Here is a 24,994-nt window from a genome sequence, read left to right as displayed (position 1 = left end):
GAAATACCAGACTAGAAAATGGTCATTTGTCTCATTTGTCCCCGTTGGGTACTGGGTCTAACTTGTAACTCATTCATTACACAACAGTTTCTGAACACCTCTTTTGTGCAAATCTTTTTGTTCAGGCATTTTTAGAAGACACAACTTAAGATAATACCACAGAAATAAAATTTGTGCACAGATACCTGCAAGGGTATGAGTGCTCCAAGAGTGCCAGAAGGGAAAGAATTTTTAGTGGTGATGTCTGAAAGTCAACAAGGAGCTGATAAATCTCACCAACCTATATTTACTCTGGATGAGCTCCTACCCCAGCTTCTTAGGGTGCTATACAATCTCTCTGTAGTCACAAATAACTTCTGGCCAAGAGAAATTTGGAGGGACTGGGGACATCACTGGCCAGCTAACTCTTCTACAAAGTCTACAGGCCAAACCCCAAGGCTGGCTGTTTCCTGCCAGGAAACACCTAACACAGATTCATCTTCAAGAGGAGGCCAGTTTGCAGATTCTCACCACACTGACTTAGCGGAGGAAAAGGGGGAGGGGGAAAGGCAGTTCCCCTTCCTTCAGACCTCAGGTACAGTCACCTCCCCCGACACATATATAAACATAAAATGAAGCATAAAGAGGAAGTACGGCTTTACAGCTCTGACAATTACATCTGACAGATTACACAGAAATTTCTGCCCGTCAGTATTGCCCGAAGAGTGTAAAGCTGGAAAAAAAAAAAAAAAAAGAGAAAATAATTATTAAAATTAGTCCATTTTATTGTGAGGCCCAGTAAGGTAGGCAAAAGTTATAAGCACTCGAGAGCTGGACAACCTAGAATAGTTATAGACAGAAGTTAGCTGCCTAGACTTTAAGGTCCTCAAGACTTTTGGTCAACAGACCACTTCAGAATAACAAAACTGCTTTGCCTGGTCCATGTCTTCCTAACAATTGTTTGACTACTCATGATGCACTACAAACCCTAAAGGAAACCATGACGAAGAAAGTTCTGCTGGCTACTATAATGACACATAAAGCCTAGATCAGAAAAGAGTAATGAAAACATGTACAAAAACTTGGACAAAATGTTCATAGCAGCATTTATATGATGAATGGCTATGCAACTAATGAACAGATATGCAAAATGTGGTATATATCCACAAATGGAATATTATTCAGCCATAAAAATGATTGAATACTGATACCTGCTAGACACGGATAAGCTTAGAAAACAAAAACAAGCAAAAAGGCCAGGCACAAAAGGCTACTGTTATATGACTATGAATATATGAAATGCCCACAAGAGGCAAATTTATAAAGACAAAGTAGATCAGTGGTTGCCAGAGGGTGCCTGGGGTGGTGGGATTGGGGTGATGGGAAATGACTGCTAATGTGGTCACGGTTTGGGGAGTGACAAAAATGTTCTGGAGTTAGATAGTTGTGATGGTTACATAGTTCTGTGGGCACACTAAAAAACACTGGCTTTTTTTCTACTTTAAAAGGATGGATTTTATAGCTGTAAATTAAATCTCAAAACCTTTAAAGGGTAAATTTTATGGTATGTAAATTATATCCCCATAAAGTTGTTATTTTAAAAAAAGAAAGACAAAGAAAGGCCAAGGTACTATAAAAATGAAAGAAAATTAAAAAGGTACATGACAAGTAAATGCAGTATCTGATCTTCAACTGGATCCTGTACTAGAGGGGGAAAATGCTACGAAGAATCTGACTGGATTGACTGACAAGACCGGAATACAAAGGACTGACTGGATGGGGGAATTAAATCAATGTTAGGCTTCCTGGCTGGACAGCTCTACCGCTGGCAGGAGGACACCTCCGTTCTCTGCAGACTCACTGAAGTGTCTGTGGACAAATGGCCATGATGTGTCCAACTTCTTCTCAAATGGAAAAATGTATTATGTATGTATGTGAAGAAAGAACAGATGATAAAGCAAAGGGAGCAAACTGTTAGTAGCAGATGCTAATTTTTTCTTTTCTGTAAGCTTAAAATTATTTCCAAATAAGAAGTTTAAAGTATACATACTCTAAGATACAAAAATTCTACTTCCAGTAATTTGTCCTATATAAGTATTTGCCCAAGTATATTAACATGTGAAATACTGTTCACTGAAAAACAGGTTTATAATGGTAAAAAGTCAGAAACATAAACAATCTCCATGTCAGCGAACAATAAACGAGTTAAATACACTATTATATCAGTATAGTATTATTCCCTATGGAAAAATATCTGTATGTATTGATGTAGAATGGTTTCCAAAACTTTAAGTTCATTCGTTCAAATTAACTATAGTTGACATACAATGTTTGTCTCAGGTGTACAACATAATGATCTGACAATTCTGTGTATTACTAAGCACTTGCCACAATAAGTGCAGTCACATCTGTCACCAATGTTATCACAGTATCACTGACTATATTCCCTATGCTGTACTTTTTCATCTCTGTGACTTATTTCAAAAACATTCTTTTGTGAAGGAAAAAAATCAACAAAACAATATGGAGAGAGGAAGAATGGGTTTCTCCCCAGCAACAAAAGCAATTAAAACCTAAGAAGCTCAGACATGTCTTGTTTTAGGAAAGAATTTAAAACCATTCTCTATATGTATTTATGAAGCTAATTATTTATTTATAGGTAGAAATAGTTTTCTCTCTTACAACACTTGATAATACGAACTTTCTCAGTGAAAAAAGAAACCAATACAATCTGGATGCAATTCTCTCCTAGTTAACTCAAAATACCTTTTAATAAACTTTTTAAAATACAAATACAATATGCATACCAAAAAGCATAAAAATATGAATATATAGCCAAAGCACTCTTCCAAAGTCATCATATTCATGTAACTACCATCCTGATCAAGGAATAGAAGACTCCAGAAGCTGGCCTCATGCATTATCCCATCAATTAATCTCCTTCCCTAAAGGTCACTGCTATCTTGACTTCTAACACCACAGGTTGGTTTTGCCTGTTTTTGTTTTTTAAGGCATAGGCTTCTTAATTTTTTTTTTTTTTAGTGTTTATTTTTTGAGAGAGAGAGAGAGTATAAGCAGGGGAGGTACAGAGAGAGGGAGACACAGAATCTGAAGCAGGCTCCAGGCTCCAAGCTGTCAGCACAGAGCCTGACGCAGGGCTCGAAACTACAAGCTGTAGATCATGACCTGACCTGAAGTAGGCCCCTCAACTGACTGAGCCACCCAGGCGCCCCCTGGTTCTGCCTGTTTTAGAACTCTTTTCTTCAACATCATATTTAAAATCATGTTGTTGTAAATACCAAGTTTTTCCTGTTCACTGCTATATTGTATTTCACTGAATAGATAACAGGGTATTTTTTCATTTTTTAACTGAGAGACCATCCATATAGGTTGCTTCCAGTTTAGAGTTGTTATGAATTGTGCTATGAACATCCTTGTACATGATTTTTGGTGAACATAAGCACACATTTCTGTTGGGTATACACTTAAGGGTAGATTTGCTGGATCACAGGTATGAGGAGTAGAAAGAGATTTAATCTAATACTACCAAATTTCCAAAGTAGCTCTACCAATTTACAATTCTACCGTCAGTGTTTGAGAGTCCTAGTTGTGCTACACTTGATACTTTCAAGTTTGTTGTTGTTGTATTTGTTTGCCTTTAAATTTCAGCCATTCTGGTCACTGTGTAGTGGTAATTCACTGTGATTTTGTTTAGCATTCTTTGATGATTAATACATTGAGCACCTCTAAAACTTTTTTTTCCCTTTCATATTTAGATCTACAATTGACCTGCAATTGATTGATTGATTGATTAATGGGAAGGGGCAGAGAGAGGGGGACAGAGGATCCTAAGTAGGCTCTGCACCAACGGTGAGCCTGACATGGGCTCAAACTTATGAACCATGAGATTATGACCAGAGCCTAAGTTGGACATTCAACCAACTGAGCCAGGCAGACATCTTATTTATTTATTTATTTCTAATTTTATTTATTTTGAGAAAGAGAAAGTACGAATCAGGATGGGGCAGAGAAAGGGAAAATTGCAAGCAAGCTCTGTGCTATCACACAAAGCATGACTCGGGGCTCAATCTCACGAATCCGAGATCATGACAAGCTGAAATCAAGAGTCAGATAGTCACCCAGGTGCCCCAATTTGGAACTTATTTTTATGTAATGATGTGAGGTAGGGGTCAAAATTATTTTTTTTCTGATATGGATAGGATATGCAACTGACCCAGGATCATTTATTTAAAAGACTTTTCTTTGCACAGTGCTGTATAATGCCACCTTAATAATAAATTTTAGGTGTATGTTAGATGTACACAATAAATATATATAATTATATTTATTGCATACACACATTTTTATCGGTCTGTTTCTGGTCTCTATTCCACTAATCTGTTCATTCCACACTGCATATATAATAGTGTAAATCCTGCAATTTTGCTTCTCTTCGATACTATTACTTTGACTATTCTTAATGTTTGTGTTTCCATATAAATTTTAGAAGCAGATGTGTAATGGTTTGAGAAGACATGTTGTATTAGATTTATTTAGTCCTAGGTTTCTGAATTTTTAAAAATATTTTTCTGATTTTTTTTTAAGTATGTGTGTGTTAGAGGGAGAGAGCGAGCGCGGGTGAAGAGGGCAAGGGACAAAGAGAGAAGGAGACCGAGGATCCAAAGCAGACTCTGCACTGAGAGCAGAAAGCCTAATGAGCTCACACTCACGAACCATTAGGTCATAACCTGAGCTGACATCAGACGCTTAACCAACTGAGTCACCCAAGCATTCCAGTACCTGAAGTTTTTGATGATATTATAAATGTCTTCTTTCTCAAAATTTCATTTTCCAGTTATTACTATTATACAGAAATACCTATTTTGTGTATTGACCTGGTACCAAAGAATAGTACTTAATTTAATGTTAAAGTATTATTTTAATTTACATAAAAATTCATATTTTCTGGTGTACAGTTCTAGGAGTCTTGACCAAATGTAACCATCACTACAATTAAGATAAAGAACAGTTCCATCACCCCAAGAAAACCTCCCCATGCCCGTCCTTTGTAATCGAGACCTGCCCCTACCCTCAAACCCCGGCAACCACTCACCTGATCTCTATATCTACAGTTTTGCCTTTCTAGAATATGACTTAAATTGAATCATATAGTGCATAACTTTTCAAGAGTGGCTTCTTTCACTCAATATAATGCCTTTAAGGTTCATCTGCGTTGTTGCATACATCAGTACTTTGTAGGGATGTATACTTTGTATATTCATTCACTGGTTGTAGGACATTTGTGATTATACTAAAGCCACACAGCCATTTGCATACAGGTTTTTGTGTGAGCATGAGTCTTCATTTCAAGTAAATACCCAGGAGGAGGGCTGGTGAGTCATATGGCAAGTGTACCCGTATCTTTATAAGACACTGTCAAACTGTTTTCCAAAACAGTGGTATCATTTTGTGCTCCCACCAGCAACACATGAAAATTCCGTACACTCTCCATCCTCACCCAGGACTTAGGATCATATTTAGAAAGTCCTATTTCTCTTTGCTAAGAGCTTTGTATCAATTAAGGAATGCTTCATCTGAATCTACTGAGTCACATGATTTTTCTACTTTTTTACAGTTATTGTGAATTATAATGATTTCTTAATACTATCAAAATGTCTATATACATATTCTACATTTTATTAGAAAAAGCTTACTAATTATTAAGGCACTTCGGTGGCTTAGTTGGTTAAGCGTCCACTCTTGGTACCAGTTCAGGTCATGATCTGGCACATGTGAGATTGAGCCCTGTGTCCTCGGGCTCCAGGCTGACAGTACAGGACCTGTTTGGGATTCTTTCTCTCCCTCTCTCTCTACCCCTCTCCCACACCTTGGACAAGTGCTCTTTCTCACTCACTCTCTCAAAATAAATAAACCTTAAATTAATTAATTAAATAAAATAAAAGTTACTATCCAGCCAAAACTGTATGATCACTTTAGTCACATTTCCTAGCAAATCTTTACCCACCAAATGCAAAACATAAATGGTGACCAAATCACAGTCTTAGAGGCATGGGTACCACTCTAATGTTTAAAATGTGGATTCTGAAGCATCTAAAAGGAGAAGAATGTCCATGATATTGATATTGTAATAAGAGTAACATTATACATTTTTAGAAACCAGAAATGAAACTATAGTATAAAAATGCTATACTTCTCATGCAACATAAATAAATGGATAAATAATGAAAATATCTGATAGTTTTATAAATTATAAATTTATGAAACTCTATCACTTGAAAGAGAAATCTTCTACCCTCTTGATAATGATAATTCTGCACCCTTTTGATAATGATGACATTAATGAATTCCGGCCTACTAATTACCAACCATGAGTTAGTTTTACCTTTTCACTTTACCTGTTTTCTGGTGGTTCTGTTGTTTCACAACTGAACGACCAATCATAATTAGAGAGATGATGATGAGAAGCCCCACAGGGTCTAGATAATCTTTTGCAATGAAATTATCGTAATGTTATCAAATGCATTTTCAATTCTTGAGTTCCATAAATCTAGGTTAAGGATGACCTATGTGGCTCTGAACATTCTGGCAGCTTCCCACAACGTAGCTCTCTGAAGTTACCTTAGTCTCCTGCATTACCTCCCCACTCCACACTCAGCTCTATTCAGTATTTTGGCAAAAGAAGGGATGGGTAATGTTCCATCAAGACCCGGCAACATACCAGAAAGCAATGCAGATGTCACGGATAGCCAAGCACAAAGGCAGTACTGGACTGGATATCTTGAATTCTACTGCAAGCACTACGAATTCCAATCTCTTTCTGGGTCACCATGCATATTCCTTAGCTATTCTATTCGGCTTACTGGATTTTACTTGCTTCTCTTATTACCTTATAGAGTGATGATGTCAATATTTGAGCACCATATGGCAGTAATATATTACTCCATATAACTAAGATGAGCTCCCTAAAAAGTGGGTACTTACCAAACAGTATCCATAAGATGCAAAAAATTAAAAATATCAAGTACTTGAAATCTAAAAGTAATTCTAAGCATATTATAGCAGAGTCCACAGTACCCTTCAACCTTAACCACCACCATCACATTATTTAATTACTACCACCATATCACTATGAAAGCCACAGACAGAGAATAAACAAATCAGCTGGGTTATACTTCTTTAAAGATGGCCTTTAACACACACACACAAAATAGCACGTTTTACCAAAATAAAAATTCACTGTATTTAGACTGCCTGTTCTGTTTGCTCTATGAATTTAAAACAACAAATACACTGCCCAATGAACTTTGACTTCTATTTCCTCATGACTGCGAGTAGGTTTTAAAAAAAACAACCACCACTGTACATCTCCAGGGCAAAGTACAACATACTCACTGAAGGACTTGTATACAGCAGTAGTTAGAAAACTAATATTTAAGATTTGAGGGTGATACTACAGTATGAAGAGCAAAAGGAGTAAAAATAAAAGTTAAAAAGCTAAAGATCTGACAAAGCTTTTGTGGAGTGTTTCTTATTAGCCATGAACAAAGATTTCTTATTCTTATTCTCAGTGTTACTGAGGTTCCAAGGAAATTTTACCTGCTAGAGGTCAGTTGGTAAAAGGCAACACTCTCAAAACTAAGAATTTTTAACACCTCAGTTATCATTTTGTCTACCGCCCCTGTTTTAGAAGTAACAAGTAGGAAGAGAAGAGGAAGAAGAGAATGACCCTGAGGCCTCAAATCCTCACTGGAATACAGGACTGCCCACTAAGCAAGCTGTACTGGTAACGGCTAGAGACAGGGCTACTCCCCAGTTCCTATACCCCACTCACTCCGTTTCTGCATCCCTGTGGGATCACGCCTGTTCTGAGTAGTTCTAAGCTGCCAATTCACATTTTAAAAAGAAAATGGCATCGCCAAAACAATTTTAATAAGGGTAAATCAAAGATGGACGAATCATGCTATCTACATTTAAGACTCATTGTGAAGCTATGGTAAATACGAAAGTACAGAATTGGTAAAAAGATAGACATATGAATGAACAGAAGAGAAAAGAGTCTAGAGATGGACCTAAACAAATATAGCCAATGATTTTTTTAAGTACAAAGGCAAGTAAATGAAAAGAAATACTGCATTCTCAACAAGTGATGTTGAAACAGTTAGATATATACAAAAGAAAGAACCTCAAATTCAACCTTATACAAAAATTAACTCAAAATTAATTATAAATCTTAGTTTAAAATCTAAAACTAAATAAAAATACATTGAAGAAACTCTGCTAAAGATGCTGTTAGTAGAAGAATGTCACCTACTGGTAGAAGATAGTTGCCAATCACATTTAATGAAGAATGGGTCTCTAGTATACATAAGAAGCACTCATTAAGAAAATAAACAACTCAGTTATAAAGTGGACAAAAGCCTTGTATAGACACTTGACTGAAGAGAATAAATGAATGTAAAATAGCACATAAAATTATATTCATCACTAGGAGAATTCAAGAATTACAAATTCAAACCATGACAAGATACTACTATTATCTAATAGACTCATTTAAATCATATTTGTAACTACTTATCTATATATGTATGAATATAATATCTATATTGCTGATAACAGGAAGTGCTGGTATGGTTTCATGTTCATAATAGCTCTATTCACAATTGTCAAAAATTGGGAGAGAGTGAAGGTCTTCCACAAGCAGGTAGATAAATAGTGCTGTGTTCATAAGGGGCTATTTCTCGACAATAAAAGTAGTGAGCTACACTCACACTACACCCAGCACCTTGGAGAAACCTTAAGGAAATTTTGCTGAATAAAAAAAGTCACCCTCAAAAAAAAAAAGACAGAAAATGGCATCTTACAAAGAAAAAAAAATCAAATAACCCAATGAAAAATGGGCAAAGAACTTAAATACTTCTCCAAAGAGGATAATATACAAATGGTCACCGAGTATAGGAAAACATGCTCATCATCACTCATCATCATCAGAGAAATGGATATCAAAACCACAATGAACTATCACCTCACACTCATGAGACTAGCTGTTCTCAAAAAAAAACAAAAGAAAACAAAACCAGAAAATAGCAAGTGTTGGCAGGGATGTGAAGATTTCAGAACTGTGCACTGTTGATGGGATTATAAAATGGTGTGACCACTAAGCAAAACAGCAAAGTAGTTCCTCAAAAAAGTAACAGAACTACCAAATGATGCAACTATTCAACTTCTGGATATGTATCTAATAGAACTGAAAGCAGGGTCTCTAAGAGGTATTTGTGCCCCCATGTTCATAGCAGCATTACTCATAACTAAATGCAACTCAAATGTCTGTCGACAGATGAATAAACAAAATATGGTTATGTGTAAAATGATAATACAATAAGCAGCTTTAAAAAAAATTTTTTAATGTTTTATTTATTTTTGATACAGAGAGAGACAGAGCATGAGAGCGGGAGGGGCAGAGAGAGAAGGAGACACAGAACCGAAAGCAGGCTCCAGGCTCTGAGCTAGCTGTCAGCACAGAGCCCAACGCGGGGCTCGAACCCACGAACGTTGAGATCTGACCTGAGCCGAAGCCGGAGGCTTAACCGACTGAGCCACCCAGGCGCCCCAATAAGCAGCTTTTAAAAGGAAGGAAATCCTGTCACATGCTATATCATGGATAAACCTTCAAGACATTATGCTAAGTAAAATAACAAGTCATGAAAAGACAAACACTATAAGATTTCACTTACATGAGGTATCTAAAATAGTCAAAACCATAAAAACAGAATGCAGAATGGAGGTTACCAAGCAGGGGCTGGGGGAAGGGAGAAACAGGGATTTGCTGTTTAATGCACAAAGAGTTTTCAGATTTGTAAGATGAAAAAGTTCTAAAGGTATGTTTTACAACAATGGGAAGACACAACACTACTATTAAGATGGCAAATTTTATGTTGTTTTACTAAGAAAAAGAGGGAAAAAATGACAATGGATCTCTTTTTCTTCCTGTGTCCCTCCCAACCGTTCATATTCTGCTTTTTAATGTTTATTTATTTTTGAGAAAGAGAAGCATACAGGAGAGTGGGAGAGACACAGAATCTGAAGTAGGGTCCAGTCTCTGAGCTGTCGCAGAGCCTGGTGGGGCCCGAACTCACGAACTGCTAACAGTGAGATCGCGCCCTGAGCTGAAATCAAATGCTTAACTGACACACCCAGGTGGCTCTGCCCTCCACACAACCTTTCGTATTCTTAAAGGAGCCAAGCACGGCTCCAGGACACTGTCTTCCTTCTCCCCAGCTACCCTACAGAAGCAGCCAGCTAGCACAATCCTCTTAAGAGCTAACAGGGCAGGTCTGCAATCATAGGACAGAAGAAGCAGCAGCCAGGAGAGGACCTCAAGTTGCCTGGCCTCCGCTTTTAATTGTGACTTTATCCCTCAGCCTAGGAAAATACAGTGTGTTGGACCCCTAGTTGAAGAACCCCCAGGGAAAGAATAACAAGTCTTTTATGGCAATTTGTTTAAATCATGAAAAGTAGAAAATAAAGAGATGGTGTGACAAGTATAAACTCCTTGATGACCAAGTATATGCTATACTTCTTTGCATCCCTTCTAATACCTCACTTAGAAGTCACTCAGTAAACACTTGTTTGTGCTGACAACAAGGACATACTGATGATCACTGGCAAAAAGAATGGCTCTTTTGTCCAAAAAAAAAAAAAAAAGCCTACCAGACTCAGAAGCCAAAGTGCTTATTTTAATGAATGAATTAAGGTCATTTCCATAATAAAAATCTCCAATGATTTCACAATAACTTTTACTAAAAACTTGTATAAAATTACTTTTTCCTGGCAAGTGAATACCACACTGCCTACATTTTGTATTTGGAAATTCCCCTCCCCGCCAAATATTCTATCTCTTTAAACTAACATCTCATTAATTACATTCTGTAATGAGATAGCCACTGACAGCATCTAAGATCCTTCCCACAAGGGTCATTCATCTGCCAGAAAAAATGCCTCAGTTTGTCTTTCAGTTGGACTGTGGACAAGAGAAGGGGTTTTCCGCTGTACATGATTTTTATTGTTGGTTATAAAATCAAGCTTCCTGAATATTTACATTAACGAGGCTCTTAGTTATTCACATAAGGAAAAATGAAAACAACTGCCTTAATTACACACTTAAGAAGCTTTCAGTAGAAGAAAAAGTTTCTGATATTTGGATATTCTGTAGTTACAAAATTAAATGCCCCTAAGCTACCCCTAAGCTGTTTAAAGCAGCTGTTAAATTGGTATACATACATGCATTTTATTCTTAAAAATACAACCCAAAGTGCAGGTGCCTTTTGGTCCCTTAAATGCCACAGTTAACAATGTTAATCTCCAGGGTCTCCCAATACTGATAAACCACAAATAAAATGCAGTACGACTGTTCCATAAGATTTTTGTTGGAAAGAAGATTAAAATTTTTTATGTTAACATTTTAACAGCCTCTTTTATAAGCAAGTGTAATTGCTCTGCAATTTGTTAGAGGTGGGAATATGGTTTTCAACTCACTGTATATCCAAATTTATATAAACTTGACAGGATTTTATATGAGGAGGCAGATCACTGCTCTTGCTGAAACACAAATAGAATCCCATTTTAAGGCACTCAAACCCTCAAAGTTTCTGCCTCATTTTAAAAAAATTTAGTTGCCACAATGCATGAAGGGAATCACTTTCCTTTGGTTGTCCTTTAATTTTATCTAATGCAAATATGCAATGTGAACAGTATTAACAAATAAGAAGAAATGCCCAACAAGCCAAAGGGAATGTTCTACCATGTTTTTAACAATAGTGTTTAAAATGCCCCCTGTTGGGGGGCGCCTGGGTGGCTCAGTCAGTTAAGCATCCGACTTCAGCTCAGGTCATGATCTCACAGTTCGTGATTTTGAGGCCCATGTCAGGCTCTGTCTATGCTGACAGCTCAGAGCCTGGAGCCTGCTTTGGTTCTGTGTCTCCCTCTCTCTCAGGTTCTGTGTCTCTCTCCAAAATAAATACACATTTAAAAAAACATTTTTTAAATAAATAAAAAATAAAAATAAAAATAAAATAAAATGCCTCCTGTTGGGACAAAGGGCACTTTCTCAGAACCTGTACTGAGGGTGTTTTGATTACAGACTACACACATGTATATACATATTCCTCTATTAAAATAAAAATATTTAGTTTTCCTTTTCAGCAGGAATTTGAGGCAGTAGTAGTATAAGTAACTGCCCAAAAGTCAAAACCTGGGGCACCTGGGTGGCTCAGTTGGTTAAACCAAAAGTCAAAACCTCATTTTAGCTTTAACCTTCTGTGCCATCAAGATTTAAAAAAAATTTTTTTTAATGTTTGTTTATTTTTGAAAGAGAGAGAGACAGAGCAAGAACAGAACAGGGAGAGAGAGACACAGAATCCACAGCAGGCTCCAGGCTCTGAGCTGTCAGCACAGAGCCCAACGTGGGGCTTGAACCCACAAACCATGAGATATGACCTGAGCCGAAGTCAGATGCTCAACCAACTGAGCTATTCAGGTGCCCTGCCATCAAGATCTTTATTAAAGATCCTACCCAACTATGAAGATGACTAGGAAACACCACACATTTTTATACCTTCTAATTCTGTCCACTTTTTTGGTTAAAAAAATAATAAATGTAGAATGGTCAAGATGGAAAAAAAGAAGAAAGGAATTTAGAACTGGGGATATTTCTGAGATTATTTAATACAATATTCTTATTTCACACTTAAGACTGAGACCTAACAGTCCTAATTCAGACATAGATCTGTATAACCTTCCACTAAAATAAGAAAATGGATATGGCCTTCTTTGAGGCAGAACACTCAAAACAGTCTCTAGACTAAAGGAGAGTTATTTTAGCAAGTTACTGAATATTCTTTGGGTTTTCCTTTCTGCATATCTGTGACAGACACACAGCTACCCAACAGACATCGCTTCCCTTCTAACTTGCTAACAGAATCCCAGTTTTTCCTGGGAAGCATTCAGTGTGCCAAAGCCTAGGAAAAGATGCATAATGCACATTACCCCAACCATGCCATTTCCCTTCACCATACACAACTCCCTAGTCTCTCCCGGAACTGGGGGCAGTCTTGCAAATCAGGTCCAACAAATGAGACAGAAGAGAAAATGGGATGGATGCCTTTGGGAAAGACTGTGTTCTCTATTAGACAAGCACAGGAGGAATTGCTTGCGTGGTCCCCTTCTCTTTCTTGCCTTGAAAAGGGATGTGATGCCTAAAGCTGAAGTAGCCATTTTGTGAGCTGGTGGCAATAATGACCAGGCAAAAAGATGACAGGGTCCAAGGCCAGAATGAAGGTGGGGCCCTGAGCACATCACAGAGCAGCTAAACCAGCAGAGACCACCTACCTCTGATCTTCTCTGAACTGAGCAATAATAAATGGCTCTCTGCTATTGGCTTTCTGATAACTACAGCTGAAAGCAGTCCTGAATGTTTTAAAAAATTTTCTCTAACATGCTATATGATCTTCCTGCCCAAACTCACTCCCATTACTACATATTCTGCTTACACTATTACATGCAACTAAGAGATGACAGGATTATATTTCTCCTGCATAGTTAATAAAGACCGAATTACTACTTTACAGTACTTCAACTATATGACTCTATTAAAATGTCATCAATAGGGAATAGGGGAAAAAACACGATGGAGAATCATGTTTGTTCTTGATTACTGACTTTGATCCTTCCTTCTGCCATCTCAAACCCTTTTTGGAAATAAGTACCGCATATATAGCAAACTGATAAAGGAGATCTATTAGAACTAAACTCTTCGTTCTCCTGTTAGTAAAAAAATAAAGTATTCAAATTTCCCTCCTGAATTTGCAGACCCAAACCTGGCCCAGTCAACTATTTTCATACGCTGATGCCATAACCAAAGCTCAGAGACATACCAGCATTACACCAAACTCGTGGCATTATTTTCTCCTACTGTAATTAAATACATGGGTTACAATAATTAAATCTAAATATTGCTAGGGATTTACCCAAGGGATACAGAAATGCTGATGCACAGAAGCATATGTACCCCAGTGTTCATAGCAGCACTGTCAACAGTAGCCAAAACATGGAAAGAGCCTAAATGTCCATCACCTGATGAGTGGATCAGGAAGATGTGGTATACATACACAATGGAGTACTACATGGCAATGAGAAAGAATGAAATCTGGCCATTTGTAGGAAAGTGGATGGACCTCGAGGGTGTCATGCTAAGTGAAATAAGTCAGGCAGAGAAGGACAGATACCATATGTTTGCACTCATAGGTTAACAGGAGAACAGGAGAAACCTAATGGAGGACCAGGGGGAGGCGAAGAGGGAAAGAGGGTTGGGGAGAGAGAGGGATGCAAAACTTGAGAGACTATTGAATACTGAAAATGAACTGAGGGTTGAAGGGAAAGGGGGAGGGGGGAAAAGAGGTGGTGGTGATGGAGGAGGGCACTTGTGGGGAAGAGCACTGGGTGTTGTGTGGAAACCAATTTGACAATAAACTTAAAAAAAATAAAAAAATAATAAAAATTTTAAAAAACAAAAAAAATAAAATAAATCTAAATATTGTAAGACATGAAAAGTCGTGGACTACCCAGTGCAGTTATTTACTTATTTTAATTGTATTTTGATGGAACTCTTTCAAATATATGTTCAGCTCCAGGACTCCTGTCACACCCATCTCTGTACTTCTTCCTGTGTCCGGTGCCCGGGGAAACCCAGTTCACCGCCCCTCCTCGGCCCTCCAGTGCTTATCTCTCCACTTCCGTCCACAGCCCAGTTCTGCCTACAGCTATTTCCATGATCAGCAATAGCTATGCCACTCACTCTTCTTTCAGAATTTCTTCTTTCTAACCTCATTTGTCTTCTGTCATCCCTCAGCTTCCTCAGGAAAGAAAGGTCAACAGCCTCTCTAGTTAGAAGAACAAATGACTGCCTTGAACATCCATCCTCCTCTCAGTTATGATACCATCTCTTCTCTGCACACACACACACCCCACCAAAACAGTGACCAAGTACTCCTGAGTTCAAGCCCAGACATAAATGAGTATGCATATACACCTATATACGTATAAACATGTGGACTCAGAGTTTTCTAGTTTATAAAAAGAAAAACAAGGAGAGCAAATGCTTATTTTTTTATTAAGCTGTTGAGTGCTTTGACTAACTCCTCCCTTCTGGCTACCCTTCATCCAACCACTTTCTGATGTTCTATGACCTTCCACCCATTACAGCTCTGGGTCACATAGCTCATCCCACATACTAGTATACTCCCTTTTTCCTAACAAATTAATCAGTCAAGATGGAAACATTTCTTAACTGATATATATGTCTATATTAGACTTCTCTAAAAATATGGTAGGACATGGTGCTAGTTTATATCAACATATTTTAAAGTTTATTTATTTATTTTTGAGAGACAACAAACATGAGTGGCGGAAGGGCACAGAGAAAGGGAGAGAGAGAGAGAGAATCCCAAGTAGACTCCATGCTGTCAGCACAGAGTCCCAGGCAGGGCTTGATCTCACAAACCATGAGATCATGACCTGAGCCCCCAAATCAAGAGTTGAACACTTAACCAACTGAGCCACCAAGGGACCCCTATATCCGCATTTTAGAAGGGTGATCCTTGGGTGGGAAGCCCCTGGGATCCTTCTGGGGGATCCACAATGGCAAAATTGTTTTTAGTGATACAAAGATGTAATCTGCCTTTTTCACTCTCATTCTTTCATAGGTGTACAACAGTGATTCCAGAGGGTATGTGGTCTTTGATGATAATGTGTCATGCTGCCAACTAATAAATCATATGCTTATAGATTCTTGTGGTTTTTAAATTTTCTAAGGTAGGAAGTTTAAGGCATAAATATGTATGTTTTCAGAAATTAACTGAGTGCGTTCTTATCAGCAATAGCAATTTCTGGTAATATCTGCTCTGATCTCCACAACTTCATCATTATCCAATGAATCCATCTAGTGCTTAAAGAAATAAAATGTTTTAGTTACTGACATGACGAACTCTTTAAAACCAAAAGATTTTTCCTATTAGACATAAAAAAAACCAGGATGCCTGGGTGGCTCAGTCGGTTAAGCATCTGACCTCAGCTCAGGTCATGATCTCACATTTCATGGTTTCGAGTCCCACGTCAGGCTCTGTGCTGGCAGCTCAGAGACTGGAACCTGCTTCAGATTCTGTGTCTCCCTCTCTCTCTGTCCCTCGCCTGCTCATGATCTGTCCCTCTCTGTCTCTCAAAAATAAACAAACATTAAAAAAATTGTTTTAGGAAATAAAAAAAAACACTGAAGCATTATACAAGGTAAATAACCATATTGCACTGGTTGTATGAAGTTTGGTATGGTTAACACTGCTGAATGCTGGATAAAAAATTAGTAAAAGAACTAAAAACAGCAGTGCCACTTAAAAAATGACACAGTATCTCATCAAACTAAAGATTTTGTGGCAAACATGAATTACAAGTTAATATCTCGCCTTCAGGACTACACTTATGCTTTGTAAGTGGACAGATCTGTAGATGTGGGTGGACTTACTGTTTTGTTTTCACTATTCCAGTATCCATGCCAACTAATCATCGAAGGAGGTCTTCTTTTACGTGAATGGTTGGCAACAAATAGAAATGCTGTTGAATTACTCCAAGTATTAACTAACTTTTTGAGTCTCATGATTTATGTTGAAAAAAACATGTTAGTATCTACTCTGAGGATACAAAAACAAAGGTGGGCAAACAGCTGGCACATTAGCATGAATCAAGGCAGAAGTATAAAACTGTACTAGTAATAATCAGATCCTTCACTGTATCAATCATTTTAAAAAAAGTCAGTTTTACTTCACCACAATGTCCTTGCCAAAATCAGAATTATTGATTTTTATTGCATCTCACTCTTGAGAACTTGGTCTTTTTTTTTTAATGTTTTATTTATTTTTGAGAGAGAGAGACAGCATGAACAGGGGAGGTTCAGAGAGAGAGGGAGACACAGAATCGGAAGCAGGCTCCAGGCTCTGAGCTAGCTCTCAGCACAGAGCCCCATGCGGGCCTCGAACCCACAAACCGCGAGATCATGACCTGAGCCGAAAACGGACACTCAACTGACTGAGCCACGGAGGCGCCCCAAGATCTTGGTCTTTTCAATACCGTGTGATGAAATGGGAAGTATACAAGAAACACCCTGCAATACCTACTACAACAGCTGTCTTAAGGAAAAGCATTTATGCAATTGCTTGAGTTGAAAGCTAGACTATGCTTTTTTCACAGAATACCATCCTTGCTTAAAAGAATGAGTGACAGACAACGGCTAGTTACTCAGACTGAGGTACCTGGCAGATATTTTCCTTAACATGAATAAAGTGAGCCTGACACTTCAAGGAAGAAACTGACAGTATCTGTTGCCAATGATAAAGTTTGAGCTTTCAAGATAAAAAAAATTCTGGAAAACTTGAACTTGACAGCAAAATCTTGACCACTTTCCAATACTGAAAGACTTTTTTGATGAGAATAATGGTCATTTTAATGAATGTAATTTGTTAAATACTGTGTAATCAAATGTGTCAACATTTTAAAGATCTAACTCAGTAAATCATTATTTTTCAAATGACCAATGCGTGATGTTTCAAAATCACATACAGGTCAAAGATCTATTCAAAGTTCAAGGAGGGACCAACAAAGTTTTAATGTTACAGAGTATTAAAAACTCACTGATATGGTTTCAGATTCAACATTGCAACTAACTTTTAAGAATCTACCACTTGTTGGGACACCTGGGTGACTCAGTGGATTAAGTGTCTGATTCTTGATTTCAGTTCAGGTTATGCTCTCACAGCTCTTGAGTTCAAGCCCCACATTGGGCTCCATGCTGACACTGTGGAGCCTGCTTGGGATTCTCTCTCTCTCCCTGTCCCCAAGAAGAAAGAGAGAGAAAGTGGGGGGAGGAGGGGAGAAAGAAGGAGAGAGAGAAAGAAAAAGAGAGAGAAGAGAAAGAGAAAGAGAATGAAAGAATGTACAATTTGTTGAGTTTTGATGTGACAAAGGATATCTACAATTACATGAAAAGATATTAAAACAATCCACCCTTTTTCAACTATGTATCTGTATATTGAGCACTTTCCTCATATAATTCAAACCAAACAATCTAGTGCAACAGATTGAATCTAAACACAGTTATGGAAATCCAACTGTGTTCTATTAAACAACACAGTAAAGCAAGTGGCAAAATGTAAATGTCACACTTCTCACTATACTTTATGTTTTGGAAGATCTTTTTCATGAAACTATATCATCTATATTAATCTTTAATGAGTTTGTTAATTGTTTTTAACAGCTACTTATTTTTGACAGAACATTGAGAGGGAGAGGAGCAGAAAAAGAGGAAGACACAGAATCCAAAGCAGGCTCCAGGTTCTGAGCTGTCAGCAGAGAGCCTGACATGGGGCTCGAATCCATGAATCATGAGATCATGACCAGAACTGACCCAAAGTCAGATGCTTAACTAACTGAGCCACCCAGGAGCCCCTAATGATTTTGTTATACTTAAAGGAGTAAACATTTTAAACATTTCTTGGTTTAAAATATGTTAAATATGTTAATATTTTGAATATTGATAAAGTCCACATGAATAAAAGACCTTTGGGTCCTCAATAATTTTTAAGGCGTACAAAGTATCCTGATACCACATATTGGAAAACCACTGATTTATGTAACACCATAAAAAAAAGAGCACTTCTAAGAATGTGTATATAAAGAAATAAGCACCTGAAAATGAATCAGAAGATCTTGGCTCCAGGGCTAGCACCACTTCTTACTTGCTTTGGGTTCTGGATAAATTACTTAGTCTAAGGTCTTAGTTTCCTCGTCTGTAAAATTGGTAATTCATATCTTGTTCTGAGGATAGAAGACAAAATATGCAAAGCAATTTATAAACTACAAGTATATTATTACAAGGTTTCAAAGTTAAGAGTTTTAAACACTTCCAATAAGCAAATTGGTACAAAATTTTTATTTTTAAAAATTCATTTAAAAGAACTTACAGAATATGCAAAATGGAGACTTTTGATTAATTAGTTCACATGTCCAACCACATAAATTTACTGTATGAAATCACTTCCTTTACAGTTACAATTGGGAACGTATGTTTTAGCTATTGTGAGCATTTCCAAATATAATAAAAATACAGAAAACAGTAACAAACCCCAATGTACCCAACACCTGGTTTTAACAATTATCAAAAATTTGCCAATAATGTTTTATTTATTCCTTATTTGCGTGTCCTGAAGTTTTTAAAAAATATGTATTAGGCATCATTTCATTTTGCCTATAAATACTTCCATATGTACCTTTAACAGATGAGAATTTTTAAACATAGCCACAATACCATTAACATGGATAAAATCTTTATGGTTATAATTCTTAAATACCATCTAATACACACTCCATGTTCTAATTTCCTGATTGACTCACACAAAGTTAGTTTTTAGTTGGTTCATATCATCAACATATCATTTACCAGTTCATTTTCAAAAGAACCCAAGATTTTTAGCTAAAGCTAGGAAAGAAAAGGAAGTAATACCATACTTTATATACCATGTACAGTTTACAAAACAAAGTCAAGATCTACCTTCCTGAGGAATATGCCTCTCCCTCAACCAAACAACAGACAAAAATAACAATAGAAACCCACGATAAAATAGGCCAGACTGGCAACGCTTCAGTATTCTGAGAAATGACCAGAAGAGGACACAGCTTAGCAACTCAAGAAGAGGAGTTGATAGAAGGATCCCCCCCACCCCATCCCCCTCTTTGGAAAAGGTGAGATGAGGTCAGGGCCCAGGTTCTATAGGGAACAGACCGCTCAAACAAGTCAGGTACCCAAACCTATATAAGGCAACCCCCTGCAGGTTTCAACTCAAAGCTCAAAAAACAATGCCCTAAGCTAGAGGCATAATGATCAAAAATATCAGTTCTGAGAATTTATTCAGCAAACATTTATCTAAAGACAACTCTACTAGCCACTACTTAGGATAGGAGCTGCAATACAAACAACACATACCATGTGCTCTCTACACATGCCATTCCCCGCTTATTTTAAGGGGAAGAATGAAAACTGTTTAGTAGTAGTTACCTTGCCATTTACCATTACAATTTATAGAGCATCTTTTTTCTGTAAACTGCAGTCTGCCCCACTCCTTACCCAGTCACAAAGACAAATCTGAGTTCTACTGTCCTCACACACACCATAGACCCCCTCGCATTTATAGCTACAATTCTTCTCTAAATATTTAGTTTAGAAGGAAATCAAGGGAATGCTAAAGAATTTCCCACCTCCTCTGAAAACTTTTCTTTTCCACAGGCTTATCCCAAGTATGTCAGAATATATTGTAGAAGCACACGTAATATATGCTTAATATAAATCTCTTTTAGAACCCCTTATCTAAATTTCAGCTATATACTTTTTTTTAAGTTTAAAATTACAGAAAGGTTGGAGAAGAGGAAGGAACATACTTCTTAAAGAAGGTTGAGAAGTATTTCATAAACGTGTCCAAAAACATGAAAGTCACTAAAAAATTTCAGCTAATACTATAAAGAACATCTTCCAACAACGAAAGAAAACCTGACAGATAACTACAATGAGTCCAGACTTCTCCATTTCAGAACTGACATTTCACTCCAAGTTTCTACTATCTGTAGAAAAACAGTATAAAGATCCTAAGCTTAAGACAGTATTCCCACTAACTCCCCTACAAATTTTGAAGAAGACATAATTATGGACAGAGTACGATGCAGCCCAAAATAGCCACTGGAATCCTGGACCATAAGACCAAGACCTGGAGAGGAGTCACCCTTTACCCTATTTCTCTTATCTGGTCATTAAGATGAACAGTTTACTTCCAGAGTCTGTACATCTTTGGTTTTGTGTGTTCTCACAGAAGGTACCACCAAAACAACCAATCCTTGGAATTTAGCTTCACTTTACAGCACTATTGCTACAGGAACATTGCTCCTGACGGAGAATCTACACATACAGCCCAATATTATACATCATTACCCTAAGTAAGCCATAAACAATGATAAAACTCATGTTTTAAATTCATGTAAAAACATGAGATTCTTGGCAAATGGAAGCAAAAGAATTATAGGTAAACTGTCAGTGAGGAGTTAAAAACCCAAAGCTTGCATGCTTCAATTTAAAAAACGGCTAAAGATAATGTGTAGATTTTTACACAAAGTGGTTTGGACTGCAAATAAATACTAGTAAGTTGTATCATCAACATTCATGAGGATAGCACATAGGTTATTCACAGAACAAGGGGGACTGTAACTAGCCCTCTATAATTTCCTTGAAACTTCTTTATTATCATTAAACATCACAATTTGTCATCAGATTTTCCATACAGTGTTTACTTTTTACTGTCCCTCCATCTTCTCCCACTAGAATGCAAGGCCCATAAGGACAAAAACTTTATTTTCCACTGTGTCCCCAGTTCCTAGGACACTGTCTAGCACACAGAAGAGGCTGAATGAAGAGATGGATGAATGACCTCCCCCACCTCCTTTCCTCCATACACGTTAACCATCCTTTAAGGCCAAGGCCAAATTCTATGATCTCAATGAAGATTACCAATATGTCCCCCAATGCTCCAATCTCTTTCTCCCGGATTTGGCACTTCCCAGCTATCTGATAACTGTGTATCATTTCATAAGTACACAATTCTCTTAAAAATTCTTATAATCCTCCTCCCCATTAAGGGCATGGATTCATGTCTCCAGCTTTCGGTATCCACCTCAGTATATGTAAACAGTATATCATTAATAAATGTTTTGCTTGATTGATTTGTACCTGTAGTTAATCTAGGAATCAATTTAGTCAATAGTTTCAACTTTTTATAACCTATCCCTCCCTTTCTAATAACTCAGTTGAAATTGCAGTGGGTCTTCATTTTAAATTTGTATTTGGCAATTTTAAGTTCTACATTCTCATTTAATTATGACTTAATGCTCATAATTTACTTTACCCATCCTTTCCCCCAAGATCAAATTTTTATGTGATGAAACTCATGACTTTCTGGTGAAACCTATAAGGTATCTCATCCCAATCAAGTAGGAGGTGAAGTTTCATTACCTCCTTCTTGTTGCTTTGGTATTGAAGAGCATTTTTTTTCCTTTATGCCTCTTTTCTTTCACGTCAAGATGTATCTCATCTCCTTCTTTGCCGATCATACCCCGAGCAAGCTTTTATTATTTCTTTGTACCTGTCCTTAGTAATCTGCCTTAAATCTTTCTTTTTGACTCACTTCTGTTTCCTCCAGTCATTTATTTCCAGTCATTAAATTTCAAACTCCCTTTCTCAGTGTTTGAGAATGGCCTCTTCTTAAAGCCAACCTTTATGAACTTTATCCCTTCAACACAGCCAACCCCTAATCATTTGGACTAATGGAATATAAAAAATAAGAGATTATCTACAACACAAGAAAATAAAAAAAAAATTGACATCTGGCTTTGGAATATATCATATGTGGCTTTGGGCAAGACTTACTTTCTTAATTATGTTTTTGCTTAAGCCAATATTAGTAAGATTTTCTTTTATGATGGTGGATAACTGTCTTGGTTTTAAATTTTGATGCAATTTTTAAAAAGCCAATCAAGCATCAACTGTGGTTTTTCCTATGAGGGCCTTTTAACTAGTTTTTCCAATCTGTTGAAGTCTATCATAATATCTGGTTTCTGTTTCCCCTGATTTATTTCCTCCCTTTTCTTGGAATTCTGATCCAAATCAACTTACTCTATATTAATTTACTTCTTCCATTTAAAGTCACATTAGCTTGAGAATGCAAAACATTTTAAAGACAAACGTTCAGTGAAATTTTTAATCCAAATAACACAGGATAGAAAATTCCACTTTTTTTAGGTAATCTGGGAAAAATTAGATTTCTGGGATAAATTACATGGTAATTCTAGCAAATAATATTTAGTAGAATATTGTGATTGGTTGAAAATAGGAAAACATTAATTCTGGACAACGATGTAAGTCAGTTTCATTGATATATAATCCCATACGCCAAAACCTCTATGGAATCAAATTCCCGATCCAAGCATTTATAGAAAACAGCATCAACCCTGGCCCTTCTGACCCCAGCCTAAACTCCGCACCTACCTCAGACCTAATCTCAGCCTCACTGCTACAAGTAAGTTTTAAAATGTGTAAGAAAAAGGAAAAGAACTGGGTTAACAGGATCTTCCCTTCTGCCCCCTCTACAGTTACTGCCATTAAGTTTCTGGCCACAGAGACCCCTAATCTTCAATTTTTCATGACTATCTTTACTTTATAGCTATTCAACTATTTTACATGTAAATGTAGGGTTACAGTGCTTGAACTGCCTTTCTTCCATACACTATTCACCATATCACCAGTAAAATTAAAAAACCATTTTTAATCCCCGCCCCCCCCTCGCATGGAACTTTGATAAGTATACATTATTTTACCCCCAAACGAACTTTTTGGGCTGGTATCACTTAGCCCAAGTTTTTACATAAGATGTTCAGTGTAAACCACCACCACCACCCCCAATTTTTTTAATACCAACGTTTCACAAATCTTCAAACTCAGTGAAATTTTACAACTTTGTTTTTTAAAACAAAAACCAAAAAAGTTTTTCACGGTGCCTCATCACGTTCTGATGAAAATACCTACCCAAAGCCACAAATTCCTAGTTTTTCTATTTACTTCTCCAGCTTGCTGCCTTCACCAAATACAGAGCTCCACAAGTCTCAATTAACTACCGCCTCCCAAGCTATGTGTCCACCAATAATCAGAATTCCCAAGGAAAGGTAAATAATTAAAAATTAACTAAACTGGTAAGAATTATCTTCTTCCTTTAAAAATCCACCTTAACTTTAAAAAGCGCTCTTCTTCATGGAATTTGAAATCGTATACCTCTGAGGAAACAGTTGTCACCTTTGTGCACTCTCAATCAGCACCACAAAATGAGTGACATAAAGAGGCATTTTTCTGACAGCCTAAGTTCCCCAAATAGTAGTTAGAAGGTCTTTCGTGGATGATGAGTTTCTCACACACGTACATACACACACCGGAAAGAAAGAAAAGAAACATACCTGGTCATTTTCTAAACAGGTTTGATAGGTTTGATTCACTTGTAAGAGCAGAGTATTTACCTATAATCTTTTAAAGCAGAAGTGGCAGCCAGAGCACCGGGTAAATAAAAACTTCAGAGAGTTTTTAAAACCCTGCATCTTAACTCACTTCCCCTTGGTTCAAGGGGACGGCACACCAATCCCCACGGCAAATGAGATTATGCAACAGGTTTTTCCTCTCCACTTTATTCATCACAGGCTGGTGAGAGGTGTGCTTTCTCCAAAAACTTCGAAAACACCCAGGACTTTGGGATCTTGGCAGCTGGTGTTTAATCAACTCCTTAAGGATTCTTCTGCAGTAGCCATTCATTTTCAGACCTACTCGTATTTTCTCAATTACCGGGTTTCTGTTTGTTTGTTCTAGGAAATTAACCCATTATCCGAAAACTTCAGTTTTGCATAAATATTTTCCTCCCTATTGTTTTATTACCTGAAGCCACACATGATAAATAGACCCTCGGTTGTCCCCTTGGGCTTTTTTATTTCTCACGTTTTACGGCTGGTGTAAATAAAGAAGTCACGGGCGCGCCCCCAACACCATGCCTGGGGCCCCAGCATGAAAACTGAGTTCTTGGTTGGTCGGTTTGGTTTAGGAACGCAGCACCGTCACCACCCAGGTGGCCTCGCTGCCTACACCAAAGGCGAATTTGGGATAATGGGACCAGTCAGGCCGGGGCCCCACTTGGCCGGGGTGTTGTGTAACAGTCGCGCCTGGAAGTAAGCAGCTTCGCCCGCGAAGGTACCGCTCGTCCCGCGGCGGCGGCTCCTCGCGGCGGGATCCGGCGGCCGGGCCCGCTCGCCATGGCGCGGCCGGGGG

General features: G+C 37.6%; 1 protein-coding gene across 4 annotated transcripts in view; it reads right to left on the bottom strand.

The window, feature by feature from the left end:
* The window catches only part of DUSP16 (dual specificity phosphatase 16), a 90,192-nt gene that overhangs the window by 64,555 nt on the left and 643 nt on the right, over positions 1 to 24,994 (bottom strand). For all 4 annotated transcript variants that reach the window (XM_029955772.1, XM_029955774.1, XM_029955771.1 and 1 more), the window contains exon 2: positions 18,784 to 18,912. The gene's annotated coding sequence lies outside the window, so the exon portion shown is untranslated. The remainder of the gene's footprint in view (positions 1 to 18,783; positions 18,913 to 24,994) is intronic.

This window comes from Suricata suricatta, chromosome 10 (genome assembly GCF_006229205.1).
Source record: "Suricata suricatta isolate VVHF042 chromosome 10, meerkat_22Aug2017_6uvM2_HiC, whole genome shotgun sequence".
NCBI lineage: Eukaryota > Metazoa > Chordata > Mammalia > Carnivora > Herpestidae > Suricata > Suricata suricatta.
Note: the sequence above shows the minus strand (reverse complement) of the source record. Positions and strands in the feature narration are given on the sequence as shown.